Here is a 10,000-nt window from a genome sequence, read left to right as displayed (position 1 = left end):
GAGGTAGACGTGCTCCCCGCGGCCGGGCGGGCACTTAGCGCGCGGAGGCTGGAACCGCGGGGTAGACGTGGTCCCCGGGACGAGGGCCGCCTGGTATCGCCCGCCCGGCCCCCAACCCCCCCCCCCCCCGCGGCGGCGTAAATGAAGAGAGGCAGTCGGCATGAAACCTTCTTTTATTAAGTGTTGTTTTCATCGAGCGTCTTTCATTAAAGGTTGTGTTCTGAAGCAGTCTTTTCTTCAACAGCGCTGTTCTCCGGGGAGAAGGTCTGCCGGCATCTCTAGAAATCTCCCCCCGCCCCTGACCGCCTCCCCCCCCCGCCCCCGTTGCCGGTTTGCGCGGCGCCCCCCCCTCCCGACGTTGCCTCTTGCCGCTACCCCCCGCCCCCCCCCCGCTGCCGGTTTGCGCGGAGCCCCCCCTCCCGACGTTGCCTCTTGCCGCTACCCCCCGCCCCCCCCCGCTGCCGGTTTGCGCGGAGCCCCCCCTCCCGACGTTGCCTCTTGCCGCTACCCCCCGCCCCCCGCCCCGCTGCCGGTTTGCGCGGAGCCCCCCCTTCCCGCCGTTGCCTCTTGCCGCTACCCCCCGCCCCCCCCCCGCTGCCGGTTTGCGCGGAGCCCCCCCTTCCCGCCGTTGCCTCTTGCCGCTACCCCCCGCCCCCCCCCCGCTGCCGGTTTGCGCGGAGCCCCCCCTTCCCGCCGTTGCCTCTTGCCGCTACCCCCCGCCCCCCCCCCGCTGCCGGTTTGCGCGGAGCCCCCCCTTCCCGCCGTTGCCTCTTGCCGCTACCCCCGCCCCCCCCCCGCTGCCGGTTTGCGCGGAGCCCCCCCTCCCGACGTTGCCTCTTGCCGCTACCCCCCGCCCCCCCCCCGCTGCCGGTTTGCGCGGAGCCCCCCCTCCCGACGTTGCCTCTTGCCGCTACCCCCGCCCCCGCCCCGCTGCCGGTTTGCGCGGAGCCCCCCCTTCCCGCCGTTGCCTCTTGCCGCTACCCCCGCCCCCCCCCCGCTGCCGGTTTGCGCGGAGCCCCCCCTCCCGACGTTGCCTCTTGCCGCTACCCCCCGCCCCCCCCCCGCTGCCGGTTTGCGCGGAGCCCCCCCCTCCCGACGTTGCCTCTTGCCGCTACCCCCCGCCCCCCGCCCCGCTGCCGGTTTGCGCGGAGCCCCCCCTTCCCGCCGTTGCCTCTTGCCGCTACCCCCGCCCCCCCCCCGCTGCCGGTTTGCGCGGAGCCCCCCCTTCCCGCCGTTGCCTCTTGCCGCTACCCCCGCCCCCCCCCCGCTGCCGGTTTGCGCGGAGCCCCCCCTTCCCGCCGCTGCCTCTTGCCGTTACCCCCCGCCCCCCCCCGCTGCCGGTTTGCGCGGAGCGCCCCCCGCCTGCCGTTGCCTCTTGCCGCGGCCACCACCGCCCCCTCTACACCCCCGGGCCCCCGTTACCGGTTTGCGCGGAGCCCCCCCTCCCGACGTTGCCTCTTGCCGCTGCTGCCACCCCCAGCTCCCCACACCCCCCGGCTCCCGTTAGCGGTTTGCGCGGAGCCCCCCCTTCCCGCCGTTGCCTCTTGCCGCTACCCCCCGCCCCCCCCCCCCCCGCTGCCGGTTTGCGCGGAGCCCCCCCGCCTGCCGTTGCCTCTTGCCGCGGCCGCCACCGCCCCCCCCACACCCCCCGGCCCCCGTTACCGGTTTGCGCGGAGCCCCCCCCTCCCGACGTTGCCTCTTGCCGCTGCTGCCACCCCCAGCTCCCCACACCCCCCGGCTCCCGTTAGCGGTTTGCGCGGAGCCCCCCCTTCCCCCCTTCGCGGGCTGCCGCTTCCCTCCCGGGCTGCCCGGCTGCTCTCTAACCCCTGCGACCGAGGCGGCGCTGTTAGGGCGGCCGTGCCGGTGCCCCTTGCCGCAGCTAGCCTCTCGCCGCTGCCCCTCCCGTCCGTCGTCCCCCGTCCCCAAAAACTTGCTGCTCTCCACGCTGGAGCCTGCACGGGGGAGGTTGCGCTCCGCTCCTCCGGCCCTAAAGCCGCCCTCGCCCGCCCCCCGGCTTGCCGCTTGGCTCGGCTGCCCGCCCCCCCGCTAATCCCCCCAACGCCCCCTCCCCAAAAACACCCCAGCCCTACCGCATGCCGCTCCCCCTCTCCCCGCTCTCGCTGACCGCTGCCACCCCCCCCCCACCCCTCCCCCCCGAAACAAACCCCCCAGCCCTACCGCATGCCGCTCCCCCTCTCTCCCTAGCCTGCCCCCCCCGCCGTCGCTTGCTGCCGCCGCCGCCGCCGCCGCCGCCGCCGCCGCCGGGACCCGCCTCGGTCTGGTGGCGCGCGCTCGGAGATCCCCGGCTACCCGTCCGTCCGTCCCTCCCTCCCGCCCCGCCCCGGGGGAGGGCCCGGGGCAGCGCGGGCAGGCGGGGAGCAAAAAAAGGCGCGGGCGCCAAAAAAACGTCGGGGTCCCGGGGTGGCGGAGGGGGGCGGCGGCGGGGGCGGCGGCGGGTACACGGCGCCGGGTCCAGGGCGCCGGGTCCAGCCCGTCCCGGGGCGGGGACAGGTGGTGTCGTCCGTCCCCGCCCCCGTAACCTGCTCTGAAGCATCCGCTTCCCGCCGCGGTTCGCCCTCCACCCCCCCGCCGCACACGCAGCTGCCGCTTCCCGCCGCCTCTGCCCCCCGCCCCGGGATCAACCACCCGCCGGGTCCAGCCGGTCCCGGTCCCGGGAACCTGCTCCCGGGGCCAGCCGGAGCCACGCCCCCTCCTCTGACGCTTCCAGCTGCCGCCTCCCCTCCCACCCCCCAAACTCACACTGGCCCTCGCCGGCCCGCCCACCCGCCTACCTGCTTGCCCGCCGCCGCTGGGTGGCGTGCCGGACACTCTCGCACACAGGTACACAGACAGGGACACAGGGACACAGGCACTCAGGCACACAGGGACACAGGGACACAGGGACACAAGGACACAGGGACACAGGCACTCAGGCACTCAGGCACTCAGGGACACAGGGACACAGGGACACAGGCACTCAGGCACTCAGGGACACAGGGACACAGGGACACAAGGACACAGGGACACAGGCACTCAGGCACTCAGGGACACAGGGACACAGGGACACAGGCACTCAGGCACTCAGGGACACAGGGACACAGGGACACAAGGACACAGGGACACAGGCACTCAGGCACTCAGGGACACAGGGACACAGGGACACAGGCACTCAGGCACTCAGGGACACAGGGACACAGGGACACAAGGACACAGGGACACAGGCACTCAGGCACTCAGGCACTCAGGGACACAGGGACACAGGGACACAGGGACACAGGCACTCAGGCACACAGGGACACAGGTGGCGGGCCGGAGGCCTCTCCCCACTGTGTGGCAGGGGTCCAAGAGCCACCCCAGCCCAACCCAGAGGGTCTTTTGCACCTCTCTAGAGGCCACCCAGAGACCCCAGGCCGCAGCAGAAGCCTCCCCCGCATGCTCTGCAGGCTTCCGACCCACCCCAGGCCGCACCAGAAGCCTCCCCCGCAAGCTCTGCAGGCTTCCGACCCACCCCAGGCCGCAGCAGAAGCCTCTCCCGCACGCTCTGCAGGCTTCCGACCCACCCCAGGCCGCAGCAGAAGCCTCTCCCGCACGCTCTGCAGGCTTCTCAGCCACCCCAGGCCGCACCAGAAGCCTCTCCCGCACGCTCTGCAGGCTTCTCAGCCACCCCAGGCCGCACCAGAAGCCTCTCCCGCACGCTCTGCAGGCTTCTCAGCCACCCCAGGCCGCACCAGAAGCCTCCCCCGCACGCTCTGCAGGCTTCTCAGCCACCCCAGGCCGCAGCAGAAGCCTCTCCCGCACGCTCTTCAGGCTTCTCAGCCACCCCAGGCCGCACCAGAAGCCTCTCCCGCACGCCCTGCAGGCTTCTCAGCCACCCCAGGCCGCAGCAGAAGCCTCTCCCGCACGCTCTGCAGGCTTCTCACCCACCCCAGGCCGCAGCAGAAGCCTCCCCCGCACGCTCTGCAGGCTTCTCAGCCACCCCAGGCCGCACCAGAAGCCTCTCCCGCACGCCCTGCAGGCTTCTCAGCCACCCCAGGCCGCAGCAGAAGCCTCTCCCGCACGCTCTGCAGGCTTCTCAGCCACCCCAGGCCGCAGCAGAAGCCTCTCCCGCACGCTCTGCAGGCTTCTCAGCCACCCCAGGCCGCAGCAGAAGCCTCTCCCGCACGCTCTGCAGGCTTCTCAGCCACCCCAGGCCGCACCAGAAGCCTCTCCCGCACGCTCTGCAGGCTTCTCAGCCACCCCAGGCCGCAGCAGAAGCCTCTCCCGCACGCTCTGCAGGCTTCTCAGCCACCCCAGGCCGCAGCAGAAGCCTCTCCCGCACGCTCTGCAGGCTTCCGACCCACCCCAGGCCGCAGCAGAAGCCTCTCCCGCACGCTCTGCAGGCTTCCGACCCACCCCAGGCCGCAACAGAAGCCTCTCCCGCACGCTCTGCAGGCTTCCGACCCACCCCAGGCCGCAGCAGAAGCCTCTCCCGCACGCTCTGCAGGCTTCCGTCCCACCCCAGGCCGCACCAGAAGCCTCCCCCGCACGCTCTGCAGGCTTCTCAGCCACCCCAGGCCGCACCAGAAGCCTCCCCCGCACGCTCTGCAGGCTTCTCAGCCACCCCAGGCCGCACCAGAAGCCTCCCCCGCACGCTCTGCAGGCTTCTCAGCCACCCCAGGCCGCACCAGAAGCCTCCCCCGCACGCTCTGCAGGCTTCTCAGCCACCCCAGGCCGCAACAGAAGCCTCTCCCGCACGCTCTGCAGGCTTCCGACCCACCCCAGGCCCCAACAGAAGCCTCTCCCGCACGCTCTGCAGGCTTCTCAGCCACCCCAGGCCGCAGCAGAAGCCTCTCCCGCACGCTCTGCAGGCTTCCGACCCACCCCAGGCCGCACCAGAAGCCTCCCCCGCACGCTCTGTAGGCTTCTGACCCACCCCAGGCCCCAACAGAAGCCTCCCCCGCACGCTCTGCAGGCTTCTCAGCCACCCCAGGCCGCAGCAGAAGCCTCTCCCGCACGCTCTGCAGGCTTCTCAGCCACCCCAGGCCGCACCAGAAGCCTCTCCCGCACGCTCTGCAGGCTTCCGACCCACCCCAGGCCGCACCAGAAGCCTCCCCCGCACGCTCTGCAGGCTTCTCCGCCACCACAGGCCGCACCAGAGGATCTTTTGCACCTCTCTGGACGCCACCCAGAGACTCCAGGCCGCACCAGAGGCCCCCCCCCCAACCATTTACAGGCTGCAGTGCCAGCCTAGGCCCCGCTGGCAGCCTCCCTTGTCTGCTTTGGAAGGCCTCCCATCCACTCCAGACCTGCCTGGAGGCCTCCCTCGACTGCTCCCGGGGCCCTCGAAGCCACCCTAGGCCTTTCTAGAGGACCTGCTCGACCGCTCGGGCGGCTTCTGACGCACCCTCGGCCATCCGGCGCCCAGCAGCTCCCAGGGCCAGGCACCGGCCTCCCCCTCCGGCCGCCCCTGGGGCCGGGGGTGGCTCGGACTCGGCGCCCCCAACGTGTCGTCCCGTCCCCCCCCGCCCCGCACCGCCGAACATTCGCTGCAGCCGAGGGCTTGCCGCTCGACGCCTACCCCACCCGCCCAGCCCCCCGCTGCGGCCCGGCGCTGCCCCCGGCCGCTGCGCCCCGCCTCTCATCGCTCCCCCCACCCGGCAACCGGCCGCCGGGCACGGCAAGTCCCAGGGCAGGGAACAGGTGCTGCCGGGACCCCCGTGCTGGCTGCCGGCTTCCCGGGGCTGCCCCGGGCACGGACAGGTCGCCCCCCCGCCCCGGCGAATGTTCACCGAACCGGCTGCCGGCTGCCTTCGAGCACCCCCCCGCCCCCCGCCACTATCGTCCCCCCCGCCCCCCCTCCGCCTCCGCTGCCGCTTCTCCCCGCACCGCCTCCACTGCTTCCCCCCGCCGCCGGCGAACGAGTCGGCGGATCCGTAGGGTGCCGGGAGCCCGAACGGCGAGCGGCTCCGGCTGCTGCCGGGGCCGCGGGGCTTCGAGCCGCTCCGGCCGCGGCCGGGACCCCGTGCCGGAAGCCGGCATCCCGGGACGGCCCCGGGACGGCCCCGGTCGCCGGCCGGGTGACGTTCAGCGAAGCGGCTGCCGCCAGTCTTTGGGCCTCCCCCGTGCCGGGGCCGCGGGGCTTCGAGCCGGTCCGGCCGCGGCCGGGATCCCGGGCCGGACGATGGCTTCCCGGGCCGGTCCCGGTCGCCTCCCGGGTGACGTTCACCGAAGCGGCTGCCGGCTGTCTTCGAGCCCCCCCCCCCCCTCCGCCTCCGCTGCCGCTTCTCCCCGCACCCCCTCCACTGCCTCCCCCCGCCGCCGGCGAACGAGTCGCCGGATCTGTAGGGTGCCGGGAGCCCGAACGGCGAGCGGCTCCGGCTGCTGCCGGGACCGCGGGGATTCGAGCCGCTCCGGCCGCGGCCGGGACCCCGTGCCGGAAGCCGGCATCCCCGGACAGCCCCGGGACGGCCCCGGTCGCCGGCCGGGTGACGTTCACCGAAGCGGCTGCCGGCTGTCTTCGAGCCCCCCCCCCCCTCCGCCTCCGCTGCCGCTTCTGCCCGCACCCCCTCCACTGCCTCCCCCCGCCGCCGGCGAACGAGTCGGCGGATCCGTAGGGTGCCGGGAGCCCGAACGGCGAGCGGCTCCGGCTGCTGCCGGGACCGCGGGGCTTCGAGCCGCTCCGGCCGCGGCCGGGACCCCCGTGCCGGAAGCCGGCATCCCGGGACGGCCCCGGGACGGCCCCGGTCGCCGGCCGGGTGACGTTCAGCGAAGCGGCTGCCGCCAGTCTTTGGGCCTCCCCCGTGCCGGGGCCGCGGGGCTTCGAGCCGGTCCGGCCGCGGCCGGGATCCCGGGCCGGACGATGGCTTCCCGGGCCGGTCCCGGTCGCCTCCCGGGTGACGTTCACCGAAGCGGCTGCCGGCTGTCTTCGAGCCCCCCCCCACCTCCGCCTCCGCTGCCGCTTCTGCCCGCACCCCCTCCACTGCCTCCCCCCGCCGCCGGCGAACGAGTCGCCGGATCTGTAGGGTGCCGGGAGCCCGAACGGCGAGCGGCTCCGGCTGCTGCCGGGGCCGCGGGGATTCGAGCCGCTCCGGCCGCGGCCGGGACCCCGTGCCGGAAGCCGGCATCCCCGGACAGCCCCGGGACGGCCCCGGTCGCCGGCCGGGTGACGTGCACCGAAGCGGCTGCCGGCTGTCTTCGAGCCCCCCCCCCCTCCGCCTCCGCTGCCGCTTCTGCCCGCACCCCCTCCACTGCCTCCCCCCGCCGCCGGCGAACGAGTCGGCGGATCCGTAGGGTGCCGGGAGCCCGAACGGCGAGCGGCTCCGGCTGCTGCCGGGACCGCGGGGCTTCGAGCCGCTCCGGCCGCGGCCGGGACCCCGTGCCGGAAGCCGGCATCCCGGGACGGCCCCGGGACGGCCCCGGTCGCCGGCCGGGTGACGTTCAGCGAAGCGGCTGCCGCCAGTCTTTGGGCCTCCCCCGTGCCGGGGCCGCGGGGCTTCGAGCCGGTCCGGCCGCGGCCGGGATCCCGGGCCGGACGATGGCTTCCCGGGCCGGTCGCCGGTCGCCTCCCGGGTGACGTTCACCGAAGCGGTTGCCGGCTGTCTCCGAGCCCCCCCCCCCCCCTCCGCCTCCGCTGCCGCTTCTGCCCGCACCTCCTTCACTGCCTCCCCCCGCCTCCCGCGAACGAGTCGCCGGATCCGTAGGGTGCCGGGAGCCCGAACGGCGAGCGGCTCCGGCTGCTGCCGGGACCGCGGGGATTCGAGCCGCTCCGGCCGCGGCCGGGACCCCGTGGCGGAAGCCAGCATCCCGGGACGGCCCCGGGACGGCCCCGATCGCCTCCTGGGTGACGTTCACCGAAGCGGCTGCCGGCTGTCTTCGAGCCCCCCCCCCCCTCCGCCTCCGCTGCCGCTTCTGCCCGCACCCCCTCCACTGCCTCCCCCCGCCGCCGGCGAACGAGTCGGCGGATCCATACCGTCCCGAGAGCCCGAGGCGGCGGCACCCAGTGCGGGTCCGGCCGAGGCCGGGACCCCGTGCCTGTCGCAGGCTTCCCGGGACGGCCCCGGAACGGCCGCGGTCGCCGGCCGGGTGACGTTCTCCGAAGCGGCTGCCGGCTGTCTTCGAGCCCCCCCCCCCCTCCGCCTCCGCTGCCGCTTCTGCCCGCACCTCCTTCACTGCCTCCCCCCGCCGCCCGCGAACGAGTCGGCGGATCCGTAGGGTGCCGGGAGCCCGAAGGGCGAGCGGCTCCGGCTGCTGCCGGGACCCGCGGGGATTCGAGCCGCTCCGGCCGCGGCCGGGACCCCGTGCCGGAAGCCGGCATCCCGGGACGGCCCCCGGGACGGCCCCGGTCGCCGGCCGGGTGACGTTCAGCGAAGCGGCTGCCGCCAGTCTTTGGGCCTCCCCCGTGCCGGGGCCGCGGGGCTTCGAGTCGGTCCGGCCGCGGCTGGGACCCCGTGCCTGTCGCAGGCTTCCCGGGACGGCCCCGGAACGGCCGCGGTCGCCGGCCGGGTGACGTTCACCGAGGCGACTGCCGGCTGTCTTCGAGCCCCCACCCCTGCCGTGGCCGCGGGGATTCGCCCCGGTCCGGCAGCTGACGGTTCCCTGTGTCGGACGCCGGCTTCCCGGGACTGCCCCGGGACAGCCCCGGTCGCCTCCCGGGTGACGTTCACCGAAGCTGCTGCCGCCTGTCTTTGTCCCCCCCCCCCGTGCTCTCCCTCAGGCGGGAGGTAGACGTGCTCTCCCTGGGCGAGTAGACGTGCTCTCCCTGGGCGAGTAGACGTGCTCTCCCTGGGCGAGTAGACGTGCTCTCCCTGGGCGAGTAGACGTGCTCTCCCTCGGCGAGTAGACGTGCTCTCCCTCGGCGAGTAGACGTGCTCTCCCTGGGCGAGTAGACGTGCTCTCCCTGGGCGAGTAGACGTGCTCTCCCTCGGCGAGTAGACGTGCTCTCCCTGGGCGAGTAGACGTGCTCTCCCTGGGCGAGTAGACGTGCTCTCCCTCGGCGAGTAGACGTGCTCTCCGCGGAGATCGCGCTTGTCGCCAAGGGGTCGCTGTTGCGCTCTGCCTCCGCCTACGTCATCGTACAAGCCGGCGTGATTTCTGCGACCTGCCGCTGGGCGGAGGTCGGCTGGTTGTGCGCTCGCGGAGCTGACGGCCCTCCAGTTCCGTATATGAGGGAACAAGCGACGCCGAGCACTCCCAGGGCAGCGCTGCCGAGCGGCTGCTCCAAGCCACCCGCCAGGCGGCTGGGCAGGGGTCCGTCTGGCTTCTCGGTGGCTTTCGCCCGGGTCAGAGAGGGGACCCGCGGGGTCGAACAAAGGCGCGGCGGTTTGGAGCGGCCGCTGGCGCACCCTCAGCGGTGTTGGATGGGTTTCGCTCGTCCGTGAGCCGGAGCCCAGCCCGGGCTCGGCAACGAAAGCGGGGAAAAGAAAAAAAGTTGACGAGTGGCTGGCGCCGGCCACTGCCGAAGTGTGGAACCCCCGAAGCGACGTTTGCCCGGTGGGGCACGGGGGCAGAGAAAGCCGGGGAGACGTGGTGCCGGCGTCGGTCCCACCAAGAATGGAAAGCAAGCCCGTCCAGGCACGGCGAGAGAGAGCCCGGTAAGGGGCAGAGAGAGTTCCCAGCACTGGACCCTCTTCACGGGGGTTCCCCCCCATGGCCAAAGCCGCAGCCCGCGGGGGCACGGCATCTAAGGGAAAAGCCAGCGGCGGTGACTGGCCACTCGTATGCTATGGAGCCCGGCATGGGGGGAGGAGGGCAAGCCGGTGCCCCAGCACGGCTTCCTCCTGGCTCCAGAGGGGCGCCCCGTGATGGAGATGTAACTCGGTGCAGCTTGAGGGAAAATGCAAGCCCACATTTCGGGGAGGCAGAGGTGCCCTGTGAGCCGGTGCGGCCCGGTGCAGCTTGCCCCCCCCCCCCCCATCTCTGGAGGGCGCCCCGTTTGCTCCTCCGGCGTGTTGCCCGCACGCCGAGCCCCGTGCCTGCTGGCTGCTCCCGAGGGCGGTGGCGGGTGCGCGTGGCTGTGTCTGTC

This window comes from Melanerpes formicivorus, unplaced genomic scaffold, assembly GCF_026170545.1.
Source record: "Melanerpes formicivorus ecotype bairdi unplaced genomic scaffold, bMelFor1.0.p_v2 SCAF_490, whole genome shotgun sequence".
Classification (NCBI taxonomy): domain Eukaryota; kingdom Metazoa; phylum Chordata; class Aves; order Piciformes; family Picidae; genus Melanerpes; species Melanerpes formicivorus.
The sequence above is the reverse complement of the archived record's forward strand: the minus strand, read 5'-3'. Positions refer to the sequence as shown.